The 12,400-nt window shown below is 41.8% G+C and overlaps 1 long non-coding RNA gene across 1 annotated transcript in view; it reads right to left on the bottom strand.

Annotated features, from left to right (window-relative positions):
* The window catches only part of LOC143477225 (uncharacterized), a 32,195-nt gene extending 22,994 nt beyond the window's left edge, over positions 1 to 9,201 (bottom strand). The window contains exon 1 of the long non-coding RNA XR_013121523.1: positions 9,076 to 9,201. This is a non-coding gene — a long non-coding RNA (uncharacterized LOC143477225). The remainder of the gene's footprint in view (positions 1 to 9,075) is intronic.
* Between the last annotated feature and the right edge of the window lie 3,199 nt (positions 9,202 to 12,400).

The raw sequence follows: 12,400 nt of genomic DNA, 5'->3' as shown, positions 1-12,400 counted from the left end.
GGCCAACTCTCTCACTCTGTTCTGTCTCCTACTCTCTCTCCCTCTCTTTATCTCTTTCGTGCTCTCCCTCTTTCTCTCTCTCCCTCTCTCATCTCCAATGCCGTGTCCACATTCGCGCTTGCATGATGAGCAGATGTGGACAAGCTTGCTAAAGTTCCCCAGAACAGACTCATTTTAAACAGAGACTGTTTCAGTTCTGTTGTGATCTCTACAGTCAGTGATGTTGGATTTTTGTATGATGTAACATTTCTATTTTTCTGTCCCTCAGTTTGGACAACAATGATCTACAGATGGGGAACAACGTTCAGAGAAGAATATGACTGATTACTGCTAGCATTGACATTGCAGCTTAAGGGATTTATTTATAGTTTTTTGTGTGTCTGGCTTGTTAAAATGAAGCACATGTGATTTTGTAAGTATGACAAATGCATGTTTATGTTTTCTAGTCATCTATTAGTATCTCATGACAGGAGTCTTATTTCTCTGATTTGTAACATTGCATGGTGTTTGAATTTAATCATTTACTGAATTTGTATGTATGTTTGTATTGCATATTTGTATGTATATAAAATATGAAACGTATTATATATATTAAACAAACAGTAGTTGCTCAAATGCTTTCTTTGTGCAACAAATATACACACAGATCAAGTGGTATAATATTTGCGAAACATGATTTTAGTGAATAATTGATTCAGAATATCTGAATCCTATAAGCAGTCACTGTCACAAATGATCTCAATGTTTATTTTTATTATAGTAGGTTTGATGTCATGATGTAAGTGCTATTTTGTAGATGATCCTAAAATTGAATTTCATCCTAAAAGTTGATGAAAATTCTGTCATGGGCTTTGATTTTTTTCTTTTTTTTGTATCTTGCAAAGAAGGGACTGATCTTACTAAAATACACCTGTTCTAATTTGTTGCACATATTTTTTGAGAAACATTTATATGGGTTTTCCAGTATTAGATATGAAAACTGACTTTTTCATTCATGCAACAACAAAAATCAGTAAGTATTCAAATCAAAGGTATGATGCATTTCCTCACTGAACGCATTGTTTTAATAGTGCATGGCATAAATGGAACAATTAAAATGTACACAGCTCATTACAAAGAATTTGGGAAGGTACTTCTGACTCTGAATGCTGTAAGCCCAAACTTCTTAACAACCAAGTCCAGTTATTTGGTTCTAAAACATACATGCACCAAACCAGACAGTTTGATTTAGGTAGAGGGCATTTTGAGGAGATGTTTGATTGGTTCAGACAGTCTCCAAGGAACGCAAAGCGTCAGCATCAGTGTACACAGACACACACACACACACACACACACACACACACACACACACACACACACACACACACACACACACACACACACACACACACACACACACACACACACACACACACACACACACACACACACACACACACACACACACACACACACAGGCGGGGGCAAGAGCACGGTTTGTGTGCAGCCTAGATACAACAGCCAGCCGCCATCTGTCTGACTTTCTACTGACAAATACGTGTCTACACTTCAATCAAGAGAGCCAAGAGAGAAATCCCCAGTCCTGTGCCGTGTCACAGGTGTTCAGCATTGCAGCGAGCCCTGTGAATCCCATTCCGCTTAGGTGCAATGATTTGCACAAAATTTGTGCTTTAGCAGTGTAGCCATTAAATGGAAAAAAAATGTTTGAGAAAACAAGGAACCAAGTTATTAGAAACGTATGGGGTGGAAGTGAAGTGGGCTTACTAAAACCTCTTTCTACAAGGACGAGCTTTTGTCTGTAAGGAGTTGCTTCTCTGGCTCTTGTCTTTGTAGTGGTAGAATGGAAACAAGCTCACTACAGTCCATCTCTCCCAGGTAAGATGTGCACTGCTGCATCATAACACTGTCACCATACACCCCGATGCACACACGAAGACGGTGACTCTACTTCAAATTCACTCTGACGTAAACAGACCATGCTCTAGATATTAAGACATATTTTTGCATTCATTCTAAACCTGAAAATGATCAAGGACACGTCTAGACATGGTATTTTGAAATTCAAAATCCTCCAGACAAAGGACCCAGCTACGCACGGTTAGGAAAGGGTTATGAGCAACAATGCATCGTGACCTAGCAACAATGAGCTGTGACCTGGCAACAATGAGCTGTGACCTGGCAACAATGAGCTGTGACCTAGCTAATGCCCTTGACCTTCGACAGACTGCAGATCCACTCTGTGACGTCACGGGGACAACACATTACGTTTTTTTTTTTTTTATAATGCAGCGTTTGTGACTTGTTGACAGCATTAAATATGCCCTTAAGGCTTGCCTGAATGTGTGACTCACGACAGAGGTAAAGTCAAGACCCGCCATGATTTCTTTGGCCAGCGTCTGTGTCCACCCTATGCATTATTTATGTGGCCATCAGTAGATTAGGCAGCAGGTTCAGCTCTGCAGTATGGTGGCCAGAAAGAGAATGAAATCCCAGCCAGGCGACCAGTGCACCCACACCGATACTGGCACAATAGAGCAGCTCCTGTGCTAACATTGTGTCTCCTCCACACTTCTGTCTGTCTCGGTCTCCCACACACTCTCTCTTGCAGGGAGAAACACATGTGCACACATACATATACACACACACGCATGCACACGCACACGCACACACACACACACACACACACACACACAGCAAGCTACTACATCTGCAAAAATCTCTCAATCATTCTCCAAACCACCAGTTGGCACTGTATGCACCAGTGTGTGTGCTCATGTGTGTTTTTGATTCACAGTCAGTCACTGATGCCATACCAAAAAACCATTGTGTGGTTTATGGGAGATATGGGTAAACTAAGGAGCAAAAATAACTCCCAAAACACAGCACAACGTGATTGGCTAATCAGCAAGCAAAGAAATCCAGCTCTAACACTGCAGCTCTGTGGATTACACCAAGCCGCGTCGTCAACAAACAAACAAACCAACTGACCACCGGTTTCAGCCTGGAACACAAGAGTCGCACAACGTGATTCTCCCCCCTTCATTAACACAGCTCAGAGAGCAGCACTGTGTGTTTAATGCTCTGAAAACTGCTAAGTGCCTTTGAGTTACACAACAATGTATCTTGTTGGGGGAGTGTGGCATAATCAAGTCATGGAATAAAAGATTATTACTTTCTCCTGCACACGCACACACACACACACACACACACACACACACACACACACACACACACACACACACACACACACACACACACACACACACACACACACACACACACACACACACACACATCCTGCATGGACACTTATTTTGTTTTACTTTGTGTAGTTTATTTACATTCATGCATTAATTCATTTATTTAAGTATTTCTGCAGCTACAGTCTCTGCATAGGACGGCATTTAAACAAGCTAAGAATAAACCTAGTTCTCTATTTAGGTACATGTGTGACATAACTTCAAAAAAGGTTTTTTAATAACTTCAGACTTTTAAACACCATTCATATCTTGATGTTATGGTTCATAAATGGAGATTAAAGATGTGGAGTGGAAGAACGTAGCCACCTGAGGACAAGGTGGATGGGAGAGTAATCGCTGGGACTCATGTTGGACTATTAAGACTAAACGTTCTCTCCGTTTCTGTCATTCTCTCTTTCTCTCCAGTGCGGTCTTTGTGTGTGGTGCAGGAATGTGCTTTACATTTCAGACTTCGAGTCTGGTGCTCTAGGCCTTACAGGCCGTCTTAAGCCACAGCATGGTCACTCACACACACACACACACACACACACACACACACACACACACACACACACACACACACACACACACATATATGCACAGGGGCAAGAGCAGGCAAACATGCAACACACACACACACACACACACACACACACACACACACCAACACACACACACACCAACACACACACACACCAACACACACACACACCAACACACACACACACACATTCACACTCTGTCCACGTTTATGTGAGAAGCTGTTCCTCCCTTGGCCCTGTTTTCCATTTGAATAGTTAATAAAACAGCCACTCTGAGAGAGGGAATCCCTTAGACAGGGGGACTCGAGGACAGGAACTATGGCTTTCAAACGGCCTCCTCCCTCCTGCCTCTCACGGCTGCAACCCCGCGAGACCCACCACTGGCTCAAGTCATTATTAATGATGGGCCTTTCCATAACCCAACTGTCTGCGACTCTCCTTTTATGAGACCCACCTGGATTCCAAACGCTTATGAGTTATCAAGACATGAAACATTCCTTTAAGCAAACAATGCTACAATTTCCAATACGCACATTTGTCCAAATTCCACAGATTGCAGGCATCGGGATAAGAAAAACAAAATAAATTCATGAAAATAACAGAAGAAATAATAATTGTGGGCTAAATTCTGTAAACGTATATGAACAAGCTATTCTGAGCTGCAGAAATGATGTCTGGTGTTTATATCAGCTAAATTATGGAGCCCTAGTTTCCTTTCAAAACTGGCAGCCATGGCTAAAGAATGAGTTTGGAGAACTGCAGGTATGGGGAAGAACTGGAAAGGATGGCAAAGCACCTTGACATGTGCAGGAAAGCAGACAGCCTTTCATTCACTAACTGCTGCCGGTCCTACGCTCTCTAGAGGGCAGGGCAGTGCGCAGACTTTGTGACAGGTGAAGCACACGTGTCTCTTGACCAAACGCTCTTCCCTTCAGCCTTGTGTACTCACACATGTGTCCATCCTTCTTTTGTTCCGGGAACCACAGAGGGAAGGATCTCTCAGGCCTGAGTGCAATAAAAGCAACAAGAATCGGGGACTGCCCTCTCTTATTTCTGTGATTTCATTGGTGCACTGTCCACTGGGTGCACTGTCCAATGATTCGGATTAGTGAGGTTTAGGATGTTGAGACGGGTAGTGATTGGAGGAAAAGGAAAGTAAGTCCCTCCCACCACCAGATTTCTTGACTTGAGCATTCAGATTACACTAAAGGCAAAAACATAGATATATGTATGATTTTATTATTCGAAGTCCTTGGAATGCAGATTTACGGACACACGGTGAAGGCAGACCCTTTACTGGCTGTTTGACATCCTTATGTTTTCTCGTTGAAAGAACGAAAGACAGTATAAAAAACTTTCAACCGCCATCTGCACTTAAGGAACTGTGTTTTGTACAAAACATAATAACAAATGGATCCGGTACAGCACTGGTGACTCTGGGCCACATCTGTGCCCGTCCTGCAGGCCCAGATGATGGAGACAGGCGATGGGTTCGAGGTCGGTGGCGTGTCGGCCAACCAGACCAACACAGAAGAGGAACATGACATCAGAACATCAGTGTGCCGTCATGCCCACGATCTATTCAAGGCTTACAGTAGGGTTTTTGCGACGGCCCGGGGGAAACGGACTGCGCTGAAACTCTAGCCCCGCGCTTTCTCGACCCTCGTTTTTAGCCAAGTATCGATGGTGGGGACTAGCTTAAGACAGAACAGTCGTCATTACACACAGCTCTTCTTACAGGACTTACTGGGGCTTCAAACCCCGCGAGGCACTGACATGATATAGGCACTATAACCACACGATCATATCATATGAAAGTTCCACATTACTAAAACAGTGGAATACATCTGGGTATATTCGATGTATACTGTATACAGAAGTGGTAAGGTGTATCAATCCTAAGGTCATTTCATTTAGAAAATTAAACGTTGATTGCTCTTCTGACATGCAGTAATACAGTTACCTTACTTATCATATGACTATTACTTTTCTTTCTAGTTCCACAAAATATTGTTATCCCATAAAATATTAATATAGGATGATTGGGGAAACTGCGCAATACTACATTAAGTTTCTGACACTTCCTGATATTTTATGTTGATTAACTTTTGTGTATTTTTAAATTTGGATCCAAACACGTTTTGTGATGCATTTTATATTGATTTTATTTATTTATGTGTTGTGGTTTTATTTATTTATGCGTTGTGGCCAAAGAACTCTACCATGAAGTTGAACTTCACTGCCTAAACTATAAGCCAATGCTGTGCTCAGAGCAGTGTGTTCTGAAAGCTTCCAAGGATATGTTGTCTTCGTTTTCATCATATGCCAAATGATATTGAACCTAAGGTCACAAAACCAACAGCCAGTTTATCAGAATGAATTATGTTAAATTTCGCAAACAAAATAAACTGGAATACTTCATCAAGCATTTAAACAACTAGTTCACACAAACTGCCTGAACCCTCAGTCACAGTGGACCATCGAATTCTTATTTAAAACAACAAAAAAGAAAAACACAACAATAAGACCAGTAGCTCAGGGATTCAGATGAAAATATAATTTAGTGTTTGCGAAGACTTCCTTTTGCAATAAATGTTTTCTTAGTACATATCATAAGTAAAAAATTTTCTTCTTTTTTGTATTGTTTTCCACAGTAGTCCAATAATATCGTAATCCAACATTTGGATTAGTCTTTGCACCAATCAACACCAAATAACTCAGTATGTTACACTGAACTTGCACAGCTGTGTATTTACTGTGCAGACAAGTGCCTGCAATATTACTTTATTACCTTATTGTTTTAAAAAATCTTTCTCAAAAGCCAACAGCAAGCCCTGAATAGACATCACAACGTTCTTTCTTTCTCCCGTGGCCTGAAACCGCCTATTACCTCAATATGCTGGCAAACTCAAGTCTCATGTGCATCTGAAAATATTTCAGTCAATTTCCAGTATGCTTTAGAGCAAAACAGAGTTACCACGACGGCATTAGGATGGTTTCATCATTTCTACACGTCTTCTCAGTGTACTCTAAATAAATGGCTCACCAAAAAAGGCTGAATTCAAATATGATGATGATATGTTATCCTTGCTGAAGAACAACAGTGTGGTAAAAAGCTTGCGTGAAGTTAACTAGCTAATTACAGCTTTCCTCTTGCCCACCAAATCCTTCGAATATTTTCATCAGCCCTGCTCACAGCACGGCTTGTGCCTAAATGTCATTGTGAGCTGAAAAGTTGACACTGAGTCACCGTAACAACCCCCCCCCCAACCCACGACTACTGGCAGCTGTTTCAACAACACTGTCAAACTGAAACATGGCACAGTGCACACCGTAACTCCTGGTAACGTCAGGATTTCGTCACCTCCCCGTACAGTTACACTCCGATGACACCGGGTGAATTAGTGCAAGACTAAGTAACCCCATTTGCCTACTTACAAAACCAAATTCCCTCAGCCTGCAGGACCAGAGGAGGGAGAGTGTTTCCTGTGGAAACCCGTGATGGGCCGCAGGACGTGCTGACAGAAAGCTCGCTCTGGTCACGTCATTTCCCCAAATAACTGTCCTGTGAGGTGAGACAAACCCTGACGTTTCCATGGTGCTCTTTGGACATGACATTAATTGAAATTAACAGCCAAGGGCATTAGGCCTGTGCATACACTCATGATAGGGTTATTTAATTAAAATCAGTGTGGGCTATTTTAGCCTTTAAAGATTTTAAGTTTTCAAAACCATGTAAACCACTATTACAGAGTGTTGTTTTAAAAGCCACTTGTGTACCTGTGTGGTGAAATGGACTACATCTTTTTTTGTTCAACACTTAATAACAAATAAAAGACATATTTACTACTGGGATCTACCCAGAACAGTTGTAAAATAGATTGATTGTTTAGCATTTGTCTAAAAGCCCCAAGGTCCTAATTAAAGAAACATATTTCATCACATATTGTAACCATCGTGAAGCTGATTGAAATGGTTTTAATTTAGCCAAATTCCAGGTTAAGACCAGTTATCTTATTGGTCTACACTTGATCAGTCACACATGTAAGGGATCAGAAGTACTGCAGTTGGAATCACACTTAAAATCCCTGCAAAGTTGGAACATTTAAGCAGTGTTCTGAGATGAGCGGCAGTTTAGTGAAATCTTGCTCATTGCTCAAATTGCACAAACCTCAGGAGCATTAACGGTGATCTTATTCAGCCCTTTTGTACAGCACTGTTAATAAGTCTCTGTTGACATGCATGGTAGTTCATGTTAAAGTTTAAGTATTTTTTTTTTATTTGCATTTTACAATGTACAAATGTTGTCAAAATTAAAAATTGTCAATCTTGCCTAAGAGACCTTTATTTAAAGAAATGAAGTCAAGTAGAAACTGTCACTAATTATTACAGATAGAGCAAGAGAGCATGAGAAAATTTGTGTGTGTGAGAGAGAGAGAGAGGGAGAGAGAGAAGAGGGAGAGAGAGGGAGAGAGAAGAAACTTTGACTTCATGCGAGTCTTATTTGTGCATGTGAGAAAGGGGATTTTGGTTTCATTTAAATGTGTGATTTAAACTTTCATTGTCAAGTGATAAGCACTACACTACACAAAAAGAAAAAGTATGTTTTCTTTCTTAATGTTAAATCCACAGACTGGCACATTTTACATATAATTAAGGTTAAGGTTAATGAATCAATTTAAACAATTACAATCCCACTTTTGTATATATAAATAGAATTGTATAAATCCTAATAAATTAAGAGATCAAAACAATATACATGTAATAAAGTCTCAAAAAGCATTAACTGTCTTTTTAAGCAAGCACAACAAATAATGGATTATACAGAAAAGGTTCAGATAACCTTTCTAAATGTCTTTATAATCCAAATACATTTTTCTACATCAAATCAAGCTAAATTTCCAGAACCATCAGTGTCCATCTTTTCGGCTATAGGTGCAAAATGTAACCTCTCAAACCAGAGTTCGAGGCCATGACCCTCAACTTGTGGGGAAGAGCAACACAACAAGCTTTTCCCTCAGTATCCGACTCTGTTCGGCTGATAAGGCAGGAGAGAGTTTGTTTACGGAGTGCAGAAAGACAACCCCGACAGGAGCTCATTAATCAAAAGATCCACTTTACAAAATGAAAGGACGGCGAAGATTCACACCACGTCTGTTATCACAGCCTCATGTGGACAAACACACACACACACACACACACACACACACACACACACGCTGCGGCTTAAACGCACTTCTGCCTTGACTTTATTCAAGACCAGCGCCTGTGTAAACACAGAGGATTACACTTACCTCAGCCGAACTGACGCCCAACACTGCAAAAGGGAATAAGCATCCTAGCTTATCTCCAATCTCTCCCAATTACACTTTTCAAACAACTGCTCTGTGGACCGCGGAGAAACTTGGAGCTGGGAAGTGGAGACACTCTACCCCCCCCAACCCCCCCCAACCCCGCAACCCCTCCCCCCTTTCCTCCTTCTTCCCGAACCCCATCTCCCCATCTATGAGGGGAATGGCTTTAAGCGTCCGTCAGGCAGACCGCCGGCTCGAGCAGTGTGCGGCTTCAGCACTTCCCTGTCCTGCCCTCCAATGAGATTCTTTAAGCCTCTACCACATGATTCTGGGCAGGAAAAAAAAAAAAAAGAAAGAAAAAAAAAACCAGCAGCAAGCCAGGGAATGAAAAAAAGAGAAAGATCGTGCTAGAGTGAAGTCTGTAAAATCCTGGCTGAAGGCCTCTGTCCACCTGAGTTTCGGGTGCAGGTTTTGAGTGCTCATATGTGGTAGTTTATGGAGGTGGTGGAGCAGAGTGGGGTTGGCGGTGGTTTGGGTGGAGGGGTGGAGGGGGTGGGGGTCTGTAATCTCTGCCCCGCAGAAACAGGCTTCCGCGTGAACATGATCCACCACTCTGTGTCCGAGCGCTGGAATGCGAAGGCCAGGCCGATGTGTGTGTGTGCGCGAATGTGTGTGTGTGTGTGTGTGTGTGTGTGTGTGTGTGTGTGTGTGTGAGTATGTGTGTGTGTCTATGTCTGTTTGTGTACTGGTCTATTTGAAACTAGCCTTAACGCTACAGTATGGACAGCAGCAACATACCAAAATATCAACATCAGTCAAGCACCATTTTTTCCTGAAGAATAAACATTATGTCTTATAATATATTCACTGTTTAACTTGAAATATGTTCACATTTCAAGGATAACAGTGAGGAGGATGCGTTCAACACGTGGCATCATTCTACCTGTTTTTTTGTTTTTTTTTTGTCCTGTTCCCCAAAATAATTTTTTCTCCGAGTCACAGGTCAGGACAGGTCATTTTATACGTCGGCACAGAACTCCTGCGTTGTCACCGCCATTAGCTGCAACCAATCCCCAGTCATGAGATTCAGATGACAACCGTCACGTTTCGCAGTCATGCAGAGAGCTCTGCTTTTTTGGAGTTGGCCTTACATCACACAGCGCCGCGCTGGTCGTAAGGGACTGTTTTGGATGTCAAAAGAGATGAGGATCACTTTCTGTGGCCAAAAGGAGCAGGGAATATAAGTCGTAGCCCCTCAGGACAACTTTCAGACTTTTACTAGTTTCACACGTACCACAAGAAGCGTTTGTCCTCAAAGTGGACTGGAAATGCTCAAACTCATATGATTAAGACACACTTCCTCTGCATACAAACAGGCTGTCTTAAGACAATCACAAGACAGGGACATCCTTTACTGCAAGTCTGAGAGAGACGGCCAGCTGTTCAAGCTCTGAACATAAACACAGCTTCTCCCGTGTGTGTGTGTGTGTGTGTGTATATGAAAAAGTAATTTCACCTCCTTTTCTCTAAGCTGTAAGACGTCCAAGTGAACCTGAGCTCACGCATGTGAGTTTTCTTTCGCTCTTTTTTTTGTCATGCAGCAGTTGGTTTAGTTTGAAATCAGAGCGCGGGACCACACGCACCCCTTCGCTACACGGCCCCGGCACCACGCGCGTCTCACCACGACGGCGTCGGTGCCCTTTTCCTCAAATTATTCCGTAGACTAATCAGACCCCAGGGACGGTGTCCACAGAAGGTGGGGCCCCGAGCAGGCTCCATTAGATCTCCATTTGGACTGGAGCCAGCAATGAGCAGATGATTTGTGCCTGTGGGACAAGTCGGTGTTCCACCCACTGAGGTTCTCTGATATTTTTTGCAGTCTACAGGCCAGTGAAGTAATCAGCTCACTTTCTTTCTGCATCTGTATAGGTGGGAGTGGATATTAGTCTCTTTTAAAGTGGCTTGTGCCAATGGTCGTTATGCCTCTGCTAAAACAACGTCCATCGCGGACGCTTTCATTCGTGCTGAAGCCATTCGGAGCTTCCGTCCCTGCCTGGGACACCCGTACGGCGTGTACACGCCGACTCACAGACACTGCAGATTGAACTCCGCCCATGCATCAGGTCCCACACAGCAGGAGCTGCCTCTGAAAGTGTTGAAACAACCACACAGAGAGCGAATGACACTAAAATGCAGTATGTGTTCCCATCATCTTGTACCAGTACAACACAACATTCCAAAGCACCACAGTACTGGAGTTTTAGGCCAACATTAGATGTGTTGTTTTAGCAATGGTATAATGACCATATTTAATTATTTCTCAACCTCTGTATTAAGATAAAACCAAACGAAACACAAGAAATATTTAGATGAAATTAAAAATAACAAAATGGCTTCTAGAGGCAAAACCATTTATTTTATTTAGTATTATTTAGTATTTATTATTTTTTAAATATTTAGCGTGACCCTCCTTGATGCAAAGTACATCTCTAACCTTTTTGGGGAGAAGGTCCTGAGATGTTCTGAGGTAATATTCTGGCACCATTCCATTCAGGTTCCATTTCATTTAGGCCTAAGAGAGCCGGGTTCCTGTTATTGCTCTAGTGTAAGGGGGGGGTCACTGTAAATACTTACTGCTGTACTATGGAAGTGTTTTTTTCTGTTTTTTTTTATATCTTAAATACTGCATACATGTTGTGTCTTAATAAAGATACTGAGAAACAATTAGATATGGTGGCCTCAGACTTTTGTGCAGCACTATGTGTGTGTATCTATATACTTACATAGAAAGGCTATATATATATATATATATATATATATATATATATATATATATATATATATATATATATATATATATATATATATATATATATATATAGATATAGAGGAGAGAGAGAGACACTTGGGGTCTCTGCCAAATCATCACTATAACTAAAAATACTATACTTTATGAATGATCTAAAAGCAGTTTTATGAAGTTCATGTTAATTACATGTTAACCAGCTGCAGTATCAGGGCGTGTCTCCAGTAACCAACCATATCTAGTCCTGAGGAACTTTTGGTCCAGGCGTCTTTATCACCTCGTGAGTCAATTCACCTGCAATATTGCAGTGAGGAGATGTTACGTAAGGTGCTATTCAAGTGGCAGTCAGTGTCTGCAGCCCGCGAGCCCAGTGCCAAATCAACACATCACCAGCAGAAACACCGACACCTACGACAGGGTGTCACCTCCACTTCCACATTCAGCCCTCAGCCTGTCTGCAGGTCATAAAAACACCACTGCACCCACACGCCACACTGTAAAATGTAAACTATATATAAT

This window comes from Brachyhypopomus gauderio, chromosome 16, assembly GCF_052324685.1.
Source record: "Brachyhypopomus gauderio isolate BG-103 chromosome 16, BGAUD_0.2, whole genome shotgun sequence".
NCBI classification, from domain to species: Eukaryota; Metazoa; Chordata; class Actinopteri; order Gymnotiformes; family Hypopomidae; genus Brachyhypopomus; species Brachyhypopomus gauderio.
This window is presented reverse-complemented; position numbering and strand designations above follow the sequence as displayed.